The sequence below is a fragment of the Oncorhynchus kisutch genome, linkage group LG18 (genome assembly GCF_002021735.2).
Source record: "Oncorhynchus kisutch isolate 150728-3 linkage group LG18, Okis_V2, whole genome shotgun sequence".
NCBI lineage: Eukaryota > Metazoa > Chordata > Actinopteri > Salmoniformes > Salmonidae > Oncorhynchus > Oncorhynchus kisutch.
The window spans coordinates 79,922,050-79,936,075 of record NC_034191.2 but is presented as its reverse complement, the minus strand read 5'-3'; the positions used below and the strand labels follow the sequence as shown (position 1 = coordinate 79,936,075).

At 44.5% G+C, this 14,026-nt stretch overlaps 1 protein-coding gene across 1 annotated transcript in view; it reads left to right on the top strand.

Annotated features, from left to right (window-relative positions):
* LOC109887037 (nuclear receptor coactivator 2-like) overlaps nucleotides 1-14,026 on the top strand; it is a 133,160-nt gene that overhangs the window by 54,837 nt on the left and 64,297 nt on the right. The window lies entirely within an intron of this gene.

Genomic DNA, 14,026 nt, shown 5'->3' with positions numbered 1-14,026 from the left:
CTCCTCTGTCCTCTCCCCATCCCCCCCCCCTCTCTCTCTCTCTCTCTCTCTCTCTCTCTCTCTCTCTCTCTCTCTCTCTCTCTCTATCTCTCTCTCTCTTCTTCTCTCTCCTCTCCTCCCTTTCCTCTCCCTCCGTCTCTTCCCCCATCCCCTCCCCTCTCTCTCTTCCTCTCCCCTCCGTCTCTCTTCCCCATCCCCCTCTCTCTCTCTTTCCTCTCCCTCTCTCCTCTCCCATCCCCCCCTCTCTCTCTCTTTCCCTCTCCCCTTCCGTCTCTCTCCCCCATCCCCCCTCTCTCTCTCTCTTCCGTCCCCCTTATCTCTCTCCCCTTCCCCCCCTCTCTCTCTCTCTCTCTCTCTCTCTCTTTCCTTTTCCCTCCATCTCTATCCCCATCCCCTCTCTCTCTTTCCTCTCCCCTCCGTCTCTCTCCCCCATCCCCTCTCTCTCTTTCCTCTCCCCTCCGTCTCTCTCCCCCATCCCCCCTCTCTCTCTCTTTCCTCTCCCCTCTGTCTCTCTCCCCATCCCCCCTCTCTCTCTCTCTTTCCTCTCCCCTCCATCTCTCTCCCCATCCCCCCTCTCTCTCTCTCTTTCCTCTCCCCTCAGTCTCTTTCCCCCATCCCCCCCTCTCTCTCTCTTTCCTCTCCCCTCCGTCTCTCTCCCCCATCCCCCCATTCTCTCTCTCTTTCCTCTCCCCTCCATCTCTCTCCCCCATCCCCCCTCTCTCTCTCTCTCTTTCCTCTCCCCTCCGTCTCTCTCCCCCACCCCCCCCTCTCTCTCTCCCCCATCCCCCCTCTCTCTCTCTCCCCCATCTCCCCTCTCTCTCTCTCTCTCTCTCTCTTTCCTCTCCCCTCCGTCTCTCTCCCCCATCCCCCCTCTCTCTCTCTCTCTCTCTCTCTCTCTCTCTTTCCTCTCCCCTCCTCATACCTTCTTATTTTCCAGCCTAATATTGTCCACAGAGACTTGTCGGTTCTGTTTTGGGTCCATGTCAGATAGGAAGAATTTAAAACAGTGTTGATTTGGACCTGAGAGGGTGTGTCCCAAACGGGAACCCTATTTAAAATGTCGGTGTACTACTTTTGACCAATAACCAGGGTGTCCATGAACCCTCTGCGCCCTCAGGAGGACTCCGTTACCCCAAACCAGATGCTCTATTGACTGTCTGGCCTGAAGATATGAACCCGGGGAAGTTTGTCTCTCCCCTATATAGCGCACTACTTTGACCTGAGAGGGGATACGATACCATTTGGGACGCAACCTGGGTGTGGAAGGAAGGATTTGAGGAGAGGTAGGACAGACGGTGTGAGACGGAGACATAAAGATGCACTTTTCAAACCCGAGACATTTCCACCAACTCATCCCCGCCCTTTTCTTTATATCTATAAGGTGTCTGCTAGTATCAAAGCCCAAACCCACCTAGTCGTGATTTGCGGGAAAGTTCTGCCCAGGGCTCAGTGTGAAATGTAGCCGTCATGCTGAGGTTGACGCTGGCGCGCACTACGCTCTTAATCTCTGGACGGTTGCTAGGCGACGGCAGTTAACCGTCCTCCTGACGGTTCTGAACTTCTTCTTTTTTTTAGGCGTGTCAACTCACATTGTCTCTGTCAACACACGGCCCGTCATCACTAACACATTGTCTCTGTCAACACACGGCCCTCCACTAACACATTGTCTCTGTCTCTGTCAACACACGGCCCTCCACTAACACATTATTTCTGTCAACACACGGCCCTCCACTAACACATTGTCTCTGTCAACACACGGCCCTCCACTAACACATTGTCTCTGTCAACACACGGCCCTCCACTAACACATTGTCTCTGTCAACACACGGCCCTCCACTAACACATTGTCTCTGTCAACACACGGCCCTCCACTAACACATTGTCTCTGTCTCTGTCAACACACGGCCCTCCACTAACACATTGTCTCTGTCAACACACGGCCCTCCATTAACACATTGTCTCTGTCTCTGTCAACACACGGCCCTCCACTAACACATTGTTTTCTGACCACAACTGGATGGACCCAGAAAGATTCACTGTGGGAATAAATATCACAGACTGACAAAACACTCCTGGGAAAATTAAAGTCTGGCTTAATGCAAATGAAGGCATCAAAAAACTCCTGGGAAAATTAAAGTCTGGCTTAATGCAAATGAAGGCATCAAAAAACTCCTGGGAAAATTAAAGTCTGGCTTAATGCAAATGAAGGCATCAAAAAACTCCTGGGAAAATTAAAGTCTGGCTTAATGCAAATGAAGGCATCAAAAAACTCCTGGGAAAATTAAAGTATGGCTTAATGCAAATGAAGGCATCAAAAAAAACCTGGGAAAATTAAAGTCTGGCTTAATGCAAATGAAGGCATCACGTTGTTCCATAGAGGAAACTCTCACTCATCCATTCGTTATCATACATTTTGAAGCAATGTGACTTCCCTGACTTGTCTGATAATCAGTGAATACGATGTTGTTTCTCTGAATCTCTGTCTGTACAGCTGGTTCATTCTCTGGCTATTAGAGGAGGCGTACAGCTCATCACTGAATAGAAACATTGTAGGCTTTTTATTTTGCTCAATCGCCTAGGCAACTCAAAGCCAGCGGAGGTTGTGAGATATGAACAGGAGACTGACATTCTTTAGAAAATACAGATTGCTATTATGTTCTATCAGTATCATGGTGAAGATGGTCTCAATTAAAGACCCTACGCCTGCTCCCTAACAATGTGGAGTGATGGTAAAACCCTGCTCCCTAACAACGTGGAGTGATGGTAAAACCCTGCTCCCTAACAACGTGGAGTGATGGACAGACACTATGCCTGCTCCCTAACAACGTGGAGTGATGGAAAGACCCTACGCCTGCTCCCTAACAACGTGGAGTGATGGAAAGACCCTACGCCTGCTCCCTAACCACGTGGAGTGATGGAAAGACCCTACGCCTGCTCCCTAACAACGTGGAGTGATGGAAAGACCCTACGCCTGCTCCCTAACAACGTGGAGTGATGGAAAGACCCTACGCCTGCTCCCTAACAATGTGGAGTGATGGAAAGACCCTATGCCTGCTCCCTAACAACATGGAGTGATGGAAAGACCCTACGCCTGCTCCCTAACAACATGGAGTGAGGGAAAGACCCTACGCCTGCTCCCTAACAACGTGGAGTGAGGGAAAGAAAGCGCTGAGATCAAAACATCACTGCCTTGCCTTGGGCTCTGTTTCAAAATATGTTTTTGTATAACAGCAATTCCACATGTTGCTGTGACCTTAAGTTATAAACGAACATTATTTTTGTTCTTGTTAATTCATTATATACTATAAAATGTGTTGACTAGGATCAGAGTAGCCCAAGTGTGTCTTACCTGTTTTACTGAACTAAAGTATCTATTGATTTCATTAGCACGATGCAGCCATGTAGCATATAGGCCTGTCACATCCTTCAACTCAAGATATTCCATTCTGTTCTTTTGAAAATAAACTTTTATTTCGTCTTATACTATTTCTTAGGACCTGGCTAAAATGGATAAAAAATAGTTTCTTTGTCACGGTTCATATTCAATGGATTTAATCAGAGAGTCATCCGCCCACGACTACTCTCTATAGAAAAGGCTTATCATCCAGGAATGTGGTAAAGATGAGACTGTATGAATTGGATTCTAAAAAACATCCCTGATAGCAATCAGATTGAAGACAAGAGGTTAAGTTGGAACATAAATAAAACACTGATTCTCCTCCTCTTTGTCCTGCTACGTAGGTAGGGAGGTAGGGAGGGAGGGAGGGAGATAGGTAGGGAGGGAGGGAGGTAGGGAGGTAGGGAGGGAGGGAGGGAGATAGGTAGGGATGGAGGGAGGTAGGGAGGGAGGTAGGGAGGGAGGGAGGGAGGGAGAGGGAGAGAGCTGGAGACACCCAGGGTGCATCTCACAGGTTTATTGTCCTAAGCTGACTATGTTTCTAACGGCTCTCCCTCTGGCTTTAGTTAACCAGATTAACTTTGAAGACAGCATGGTACATCTCAATAGTCTTGAGTGGCTTCCTCTCCTTGCCCTTCCCTCTTCCTCTTCACTTCTCTCCTTTCCCTTCACTCTTCTCCTTCCTCTTCACTCTTCTCATTCCTCTTTACTCTTCTCCTCCCGCTTCACTTCTCTCCTTTCCCTTCACTCTTCTCCTTCCTCTTCACTCTTCTCATTCCTCTTCACTCTTCTCCTTCTCTTCACTTCTCTCCTTTCCCTTCACTCTTCTCCTTCCTCTTCACTTCTCTCCTTTCCCTTCACTCTTCTCCTTCCTCTTCACTCTTCTCCTTCCTCTTCACTCTTCTCCTTCCTCTTCACTGACCTGATATTGAAAGTAACATATTACCTTGTCTGATCATCAGTTATGATGACAGTGGTGATGAAGGAAAGGAGACAACTCTATTCTCTAGATACTACACCACTTTGAAGGAAAGGAGACAACCCTATTTGCTAGATACTACACCACTTTGAAGGAAAGGAGACAACCCTATTCTCTAGATACTACACCACTTTGAAGGAAAGGAGACAACCCTATTCTCTAGATACTACACCACTTTGGAGGAAAGGAGACAACCCTATTCTCTAGATACTACACCACTTTGAAGGAAAGGAGACAACCCTATTCTCTAGATACTACACCACTTTGAAGGAAAGGAGACAACCCTATTCTCTAGATACTACACCACTTTGAAGGAAAGGAGACAACCCTATTCTCTAGATACTACACCACTTTGAAGGAAAGGAGACAACCCTATTCTCTAGATACTACACCACTTTGAAGGAAAGGAGACAACCCTATTCTCTAGATACTACACCACTTTGAAGGAAAGGAGACAACCCTATTCTCTAGATACTACACCACTTTGAAGGAAAGGAGACAACCCTATTCTCTAGATACTACACCACTTTGAAGGAAAGGAGACAACCCTATTCTCTAGATACTACACCACTTTGAAGGAAAGGAGACAACCCTATTCTCTAGCTACTACACCACTTTGGAGGAAAGGAGACAACCCTATTCTCTAGATACTACACCACTTTGAAGGAAAGGAGACAACCCTATTCTCTAGATACTACACCACTTTGAAGGAAAGGAGACAACCCTATTCTCTAGATACTACACCACTTTGAAGGAAAGGAGACAACCCTATTCTCTAGATACTACACCACTTTGGACTCCTGTAGCTACAGACTGGATGACTGATGACTCCTGTAGCTACAGACTGGATGTAAGGATGACTGATGACTCCTGTAACTACAGACTGGATGACTGATGACTCCTGTAACTACAGACTGAATGACTGATGACTGATGACTCCTGTAACTACAGACTGGATGTAAGGATGACTGATGACTCCTGTAACTACAGACAGGATGTAAGGATGACTGATGACTCCGGTAGCTACAGACTGGATGTAAGGATGACTGATGACTCCTGTAGCTACAGACTGGATGTAAGGATGACTGATGACTCCTGTAACTACAGACTGGATGACTGATGAATCCTGTAACTACAGACTGGATGTAAGGATGACTGATGACTCCTGTAACTACAGACTGGATGTAAGGATGACTGATGACTCCTGTAGCTACAGACTGGATGACTGATGACTCCTGTAACTACAGACTGGATGTAAGGATGACTGATGACTGCTGTAACTACAGACTGGATGTAAGGATGACTGATGACTCCTGTAACTACAGACTGGATGTAAGGATGACTGATGACTCCTGTAACTACAGACTGGATGTAAGGATGACTGATGACTCCTGTAGCTACAGACTGGATGACTGATGACTCCTGTAACTACAGACTGGATGTAAGGATGACTGATGACTCCTGTAACTACAGACTGGATGTAAGGATGACTGATGACTCCTGTAGCTACAGACTGGATGACTGATGACTCCTGTAACTACAGACTGGATGTAAGGATGACTGATGACTCCTGTAACTACAGACTGGATGACTGATGACTCCTGTAACTACAGACTGGATGTAAGGATGACTGATGACTGATGACGGCTCCAGAAGTTAAGCTAAGATCTGCAGAAGAAAAAAAAACATCAAATTAAGCAGGAAATCCTCACGTCCTTTTTTCCCCCTCAGATTTCGGGGTGGGGTGTTTGACGCCCCTGATTACAAATGTTCTTGGACCCTCGACAGCAAGCAGCACAGTAGGAGTCTTTAACTCTGCTCTTCTTGAGTGTCATATTTTTAGTATCTAGAGAATAGGGTTGTCTCCTTTCCTTCAAAGTGGTGTAGTATCTAGAGAATAGGGTTGTCTCCTTTCCTTCAAAGTGGTTTAGTATCTAGAGAATAGGGTTGTCTCCTTTCCTTCAAAGTGGTTTAGTATCTAGAGAATAGGGTTGTCTCCTTTCCTTCAAAGTGGTGTAGTATCTAGAGAATAGGGTTGTCTCCTTTCCTTCAAAGTGGTGTAGTATCTAGAGAATAGGGTTGTCTCCTTTCCTTCAAAGTGGTGTAGTATCTAGAGAATAGGGTTGTCTCCTTTCCTTCAAAGTGGTGTAGTATCTAGAGAATAGGGTTGTCTCCTTTCCTCCAAAGTGGTGTAGTATCTAGAGAATAGGGTTGAATAAAGCAGATCCGCGCTACATTGGGTGAGGCGTGTTGCAGGAGAGTATTTAGATGTTGAGGTTTAGCTAAATGTTTTAAAAGATATGCGAAGAAAAATATGTAAAAAAAAAAAAAAACGATATATACAAGGGACACGACACGACAAGACGTCTGACTGCTACGCCATCTTGGATCACACTTGAAAAATCCCTAAAAAAGACAAATAATACCCAGAAAGCCTGTTCCTGTTCCAAGTAGGATGATTGGGATCACTTCCAGTCAATTTGGGACATTTTATTCAAAACTGAACACTTTTTTAATAAAAAAAAATTTAAATTATGTTTTCAATCAATTTCCAAAGTTGACTGCGGGGTCGTTGTTCCATTTCATGACACCCGCCACCTCTGAAATCATTTTATGTAGATAGAAACAGATCAAACTAGCTAATTAAACTCCAGAAACATTTATTTTGTTGAAATAGAATTTGATCTCTTGAGAAAATAAAACTCAAATGAATGTTGCAGGAATGATAATGTTACGTGTTTCTATCTACGTAACAATCTGACATGGAGGGTGTTAAAATCTTCTTTCTTGTGCTGTTTGACGTGGAACGACCCTGCTGGGAGATTTAATCTGACTCCAACTGTCCCCAAGTCCAACCCTCCTGTCAGTGTGAGGCCGGTTAGCTGAGTGATTCAGGCTCCGTGTCAGTCCTGGCAGCCGTGCCGGTGTGTGTGGTTGTTGAGATTACACCAGGTGTTAAACACACCGTGTCCCAGCCAAGTGGAGGAGTGGAGCTCAGCCCTGGAGAACTACCACGTCTAGGTTCTGTCCTTACAACCTGGACAAGTAGCCGAGCTCTATATTCTTTCACACGTTTCATATAGCCAGCCACCCTTCCCAGCCCACCACACTCTCCCTCTCTCTCTGTCTCTCTCTGTCTCTCTCTGTCTCTCTCTCTCTCTCTCTCTCTCTCTCTCTCTCTCTCTCTCTCTCTCTCTCTCTCTCTCTCTCTCTCTCTCTCTCTCTCTCTCTCTCTCTCTCTCTCTCTCTCTGTCTCTGTCTGTCTCTCTCTCTCTCTCTCTCTCTCTCTCTCTCTCTCTCTCTGTCTCAGTCTCTCTCTCTCTCTCAGTCTGTCTCTCTCTCTCTCTCTCTCTCTCTGTCTCTGTCTCTCTCTGTCTCTGTCTCTCTCTGTCTCTGTCTCTCTCTGTCTCTCTCTCTGTCTCTCTCTGTCTCTCTCTCTCTGTCTCAGTCTCTCTCTCTCTCTGTCTCTCTCTCTGTCTCTCTCTCTGTCTCTCTCTCTCTTTCTCTCTCTCTCTTTCTCTCTCTCTCTCTCTCTCTCTCTCTCTCTCTCTCTCTCTCTCTCTCTCTCTCTCTCTCTCTCTCTCTCTCTCTCTCTCTCTCTCAGAATAATCCCGTTCTACAGTCTACTGTCATACAGGTTCTGTTGAGCTTCCCTCTGACCTACCTGACCGTAAGATGACATGCAGAACGTGACCAAAAGTATGTAGACACCCTTTGCTGCTATAACCTCCTCCACTCTTCTGGGAAGGCTTTCCACTAGATGTTGGAACATTGCTGCTATAACAGCCTCCCCTCCTCTGGGAAGGCTTTCCACTAGATGTTGGAACATTGTTGCTATAACAGCCTCCACTCTTCTGGGAAGGCTTTCCACTAGATGTTGGAACATTGCTGCTATAACAGCCTCCACTCTTCTGGGAAGGCTTTCCACTAGATGTTGGAACATTGCTGGGGGACTTGCTTCCATTCAGCCACAAGAGCATTAGTGAGGCCAGGCTCTGATGTTGATGTCTGATGTTTGATGGGGTTGAGGTCAGGGATAGGAGCAGGATTTAGGCTATATATATATTATACTATATCTATATATTTATATGTAAATGAATACACATTTACACGTTTCCCATCCTGCCTTATTGCCTTATTGCCTTATTGCCTTATTGCCTTATGCCTTATTGCCTTATTACCTTATTACCTTATTGCCTTATGCCTTATTGCCTATTGCCTTATTGCCTTATTGCCTTATTGCCTTATTGCCTTATTGCCTTATTGCCTTATTGCCTTATTACCTTATTGCCCCCGTATTACCTTATTGCCTTATTACCTTATTGCTTATTGCCTTATTGCCTTATTACCTTATTACCTTATTTGCCTTATTGCCTTATTGCCTTATTGCCTTATTGCCTTATTGCCTTATACCTTATTACCTTATTACCTTATACCTTATTGCCTAATTGCCTTATTGCCTTATGCCTATTGCCTTATTGCCTTATTACCTTATTGCCTTATTGCCTTATGCCTATTGCCTTATTGCCTATTACTTATTGCCTTATTGCCTTATACCTTATTGCCTTATTGCCCTTATTGACTATTGCCTTATTACCTTTTGCCTATACTTATTGCCTTATTATGGCCTTATTGCCTTATTACCTTATTGCCTATACTTAGCCCTTATTACCTTATTGCCTTATTGCCTTATGACCTTATTGGCCCTTATTCATATATGCCTTATTACCTTATTGCCTTATTGCCCTATTGCCTTATACCTTATTGCCTTATTGCCTTATTACCTTATTTTCTTATTGCCTTATTGCCCTTATTGCCTTATTACCTTATTGCCTTATTGCCTTATTACCTTATTGCCTTATTGCCTATTGCCTTATTACCTTATTGCCTTATGACTTATTGCCTTATTGCCTTATTGCCTTATTACCTTATTGCCTTATTACCTTATTGCCTTATTGCCTTATTACCTTATTGCCTTATTGCCTATTACCTTATTGCCTTTTGCCTATTGCCCTTATTGCCTTATTACCTTATTGCCTTATTGCCTTATTGCCTTATTACCTTATTGCCTTATTGCCTTATTGCCGCCTTATTGTTCTAACAGGTTTGGATCCATCTTCTGTTTTTCTTTAAAGTGGGCAGCAGAACTAAGTGTTTAAAATATATATATATATATATATATATATATATATTAGTTCAATTAAATATATATTTCCAACCTGAGTAGGGCTCTAGATAGAGTTACAGAGTTACATAGTCTAGATACAGTCTAGATACAGCCTGTGTGTGTGTGTGTGTGTGTGTGTGTGTGTGTGTGTGTGTGTGTGTGTGTGTGTGTGTGTCTCCCAGGCTAATAAACACCATCACAACTATATTAATCTGTAGGAACAGGCTACATGACACGCTCTGTACTCTGGGTTAAAATGTGGTGCTTCGGTTGAATTCATTTCTCATTTCCAGCCCACTGCCCAAGACGTGTGTCACTGTTGTACTGTCCAATGACACGACTACTGTATAAGATAGGATCAACTCTGAGCCTATAGAAAATGGAGTCGATGACATTACGCCCTGCTGTTTATAGAAGCCATGTATAGAGACTACAGCCCCAGTGGTGTCTTTGTGTGTCGGTCTGTGTGTCTTTGTGTGTCAGTCTGTGTGTCACAGACTGTGTCACAGACCGACACACACACACACACACACAGTCTGACACACACACACACACACACACACAGACAGACAGACAGACAGACAGACAGACAGACAGACAGACAGACAGACAGACAGACAGACAGACAGACAGACACAAAGACAGACAGACAGACAGACAGACAGACAGACAGACAGACACAAAGACAGACAGACAGACAGACAGACAGACAGACAGACAGACAGACAGACAGACAGACACAAAGACAGACAGACAGACAGACAGACAGACAGACAGACAGACAGACAGACAGACAGACAGACAGACAGACAGACAGACAGACAGACAGACAGACAGACAGACAGACAGACAGACACAAAGACAGACAGACACAAAGACAGACAGACAGACAGACAGACGACAGACAGACAGACAGACAGACAGACAGACAGACAGACAGACAGACAGACAGACAGACAGACAGACAGACAGACACAGACAGACAGACAGACACAAAGACACACAGACACAGAAATGAGATAGTGGGTTAAAAGTTACAGCGATGGACAATGTCAGGGCTGGTTTATATGCAACAGCTCTGATAGACGTTAGAGGTGGGGACATGCTGCTGTTAGAATACCCATCAGATGGACTATGGAGGTTCTGCTAGCAGCCCAACACTAAGCAGGACTTGTTGGAGAGACAACACTGTGAGTGTGAGGTTGTTGTGCAGGTTCTTCTCAGGACCCTGAGAGCAGCACTAGGACATGTATAGACCCTGAGAGCAGCACCAGGACATGGAGAGATCCTGAGAGCAGCACCAGGACATGTAGAGACCCTGAGAGCAGCACCAGGACATGTAGAGACCCTCTCGCTCTCTAGCTCTCTCTCTCACTCTCTAGCTCTCTCTCTCGCTCTCTAGCTCTCTCGCTCTCTATCTCTCTCTCTCGCTCTCTAGCTCTCTCTCTCGCTCTCTAGCTCTCTCTCTCTCGCGCTCTCTCACTCTCTCTATATATGTCTCTCTCTCTGTCTTTCTCTCTGTCTTTCTCTCTATATGTGTCTCTCTCTCTGTCTTTCTCTCTATATGTGTCTCTCTCTCATATCTTTCTCTCTATATGTGTCTCTCTCTGTCTTTCTCTCTATATGTGTCTCTCTCTCTCTGTCTTTCTCTCTATATGTGTCTCTCTCTCTGTCTTTCTCTCTATAGGTGTCTCTCTCTCTGTCTTCTCTCTATATGTGTCTCTCTCTCTGTCTTTCTCTCTATATGTGTCTCTCTCTCGTCTTTCTCTCTATATGTGTCTCTCTCTCTCTGTCTTTCTCTCTATATGTGTCTCTCTCTCTGTCTTTCTCTCTATATGTGTCTCCTCTCTCTTGTCTTTCTCTCTATATGTGTCTCTCTCTCTGTCTTATCTCTCTATATGTGTCTCTCTCTCTGCTCTGTTCTCTCTGTCTTTCTCTCTATATGTGTCTCTCTCTCTGTCTTTCTCTCTATATGTGTCTCTCTCTCTGTCTTTCTCTCTATATGTGTCCTCTCTCTGTCTTTCTCTCTATATGTGTCCTCTCTCTCTGGTATTTCTCTCTATATGTGTCTCTCTCTCTGTCTTTCTCTCTATATGTGTCTCTCTCTCTGTCTTTCTCTCTATATGTGTCTCTCTCTCTGTCTTTCTCTCTATATGTGTCTCTCTCTCGGTCTTTCTCTCTATGTGTCTCTCTCTCTGTCTTTCTCTCTATATGTGTCTCTCTCTCTCTGTCTTTCTCTCTATATGTGTTCTCTCTCTCTGTCTTTCTCTCTATATGTGTCTCTCTCTCTTTCTTTCTCTCTATATGTGTCTCTCTCTCTGTCTTTCTCTCTATATGTGTCTCTCTCTCTGTCTTTCTCTCTATATGTGTCTCTCTCTCTGTCTTTCTCTCTATATGTGTCTCTCTCTCTGTTTCTCTCTATATGTGTCTCTCTCTTGTCTTTCTCTCTATATGTGCTCTCTCTCTGTCTTTCTCTTCTATATGTGTCTCTCTCTCTGTCTTCTCTCTATATGTGTCTCTCTCTCTCTGTCTTTCTCTCGTATATGTGTCTCTCCTCTCTGTCTTTCTCTCTATGTGTCTCTCTCTCTGTCTTTCTCTCTATATGTGTCTCTCTCTCTCTGTCTTTCTCTCTATATGTGTCTCTCTCTCTGTCTTTCTCTCTATAGGTGTCTCTCTCTCTGTCTTTCTCTCTATATGTGTCTCTCTCTGTCTTTCTCTCTATATGTTGTCTCTCTCTCTGTCTTCTCTCTAGTATGTGTCTCCTCTCTCTGTCTTTCTCTCTATATGTGTCTCTCTCTCTGTCTTTCTCTCTATATGTGTCTCTCTCTCTGTCTTTCTCTCTATATGTGTCTCTCTCTCTGTCTTTCTCTCTATATGTGTCTCTCTCTCTGTCTTTCTCTCTATATGTGTCTCTCTCTCTGTCTTTCTCTCTATATGTGTCTCTCTCTCTGTCTTTCTCTCTATATGTGTCTCTCTCTCTGTCTTTCTCTCTATATGTGTCTCTCTCTCTGTCTTTCTCTATATGTTTTTCTCTCTATATGTGTCTCTCTCTCTGTCTTTCTCTCTATATGTGTCTCTCTCTCTCTGTCTTTCTCTCTATATGTGTCTCTCTCTCTGTCTTTCTCTCTATAGTGTCTCTCTCTCTGTCTTTCTCTCTATATGTGTCTCTCTCTCTGTCTTTCTCTCTATATGTGTCTCTCTCTCTCTCTCTTCTCTCTATATGTGTCTCTCTCTCTCTGTCTTTCTCTCTATATGTGTCTCTCTCTCTGTCTTTCTCTCTATATGTGTCTCTCTCTCTGTCTTTCTCTCTATATGTGTCTCTCTCTGTCTTTCTCTCTATATGTGTCTCTCCTCTCTGTCTTTCTCTCTATATGTGTCTCTCTCTCTCTGTCTTCTCTCTATATGTGTCTCTCTCTCTGTCTTTCTCTCTATATGTGTCTCTCTCTCTGTCTTTCTCTCTATATGTGTCCTCTCTCTCTGTCTTTCTCTCTATATGTGTCTCTCTCTCTGTCTTTCTCTCTATATGTGTCTCTCTCTCTGTCTTTCTCTCTATATGTGTCTCTCTCTCTGTCTTTCTCTCTATATGTGTCTCTCTCTCTGTCTTTCTCTCTATATGTGTCTCCTCTCTGTCTTTCTCTCTATATGTGTCTCTCTCTCTGTCTTTCTCTCTATATGTGTCTCTCTCTCTGTCTTTCTCTCTATATGTGTCTCTCTCTCTGTCTTTCTCTCTATATGTGTCTCTCTCTCTCTGTCTTTCTCTCTATATGTGTCTCTCTCTGTCTAATTATATCTGTATCCCTTTGTCTCTCACTTACATTTACATTTTAGCATTCATTTAGCAGATGCTCTTATCCAGAGCAACTTAGTGCATCCATCTTCAGATAGCTAGGTGACAAAACCACATGTCACAGACATAGTAAGCACACTTAGTAAAGACACCGTTCTGAACAGCACACCTGGGAAAGACACCTCAAAGTCGCTATCAGCAAAGTCTCTCTCTATCGCTTTCTCACTCTCTGTATCTCTACCCATTAGTCTTTAAGTAGGCCACTGCAATCCAGCAGGGAGCTTGGCGCGACCTAGCTAGCGCTACGGCTAACTCGTCCCGTTGACATGAGCTGGCTGGCGCTTGGCTAGGCTAACGCTAGCTTAGCCATTCTGTAGTACTGCTGTACTGTGCCGTTCAGTCTCATGTTCAGTCTTTGCTGAGAGCAGAACACAGTGTGCTGTGGCCTTGACACTGGTTAACAGTGTCTCAGAGTGTAAAACACTGTACCTGTCTGGCCTTGACCCTGGTCAACGGTGTCTCAGAGTGTAAAACACTGTACCTGTCTGGCCTTGACCCTGGTTAACAGTGTCTCAGAGTGTAAAACACTGTACCTGTCTGGCCTTGACCCTGGTTAACAGTGTCTCAGAGTGTAACACACTGTACCTGTCTGTCTGTGACCCTGGTTAACAGTGTCTCAGAGTGTAAAACACTGTA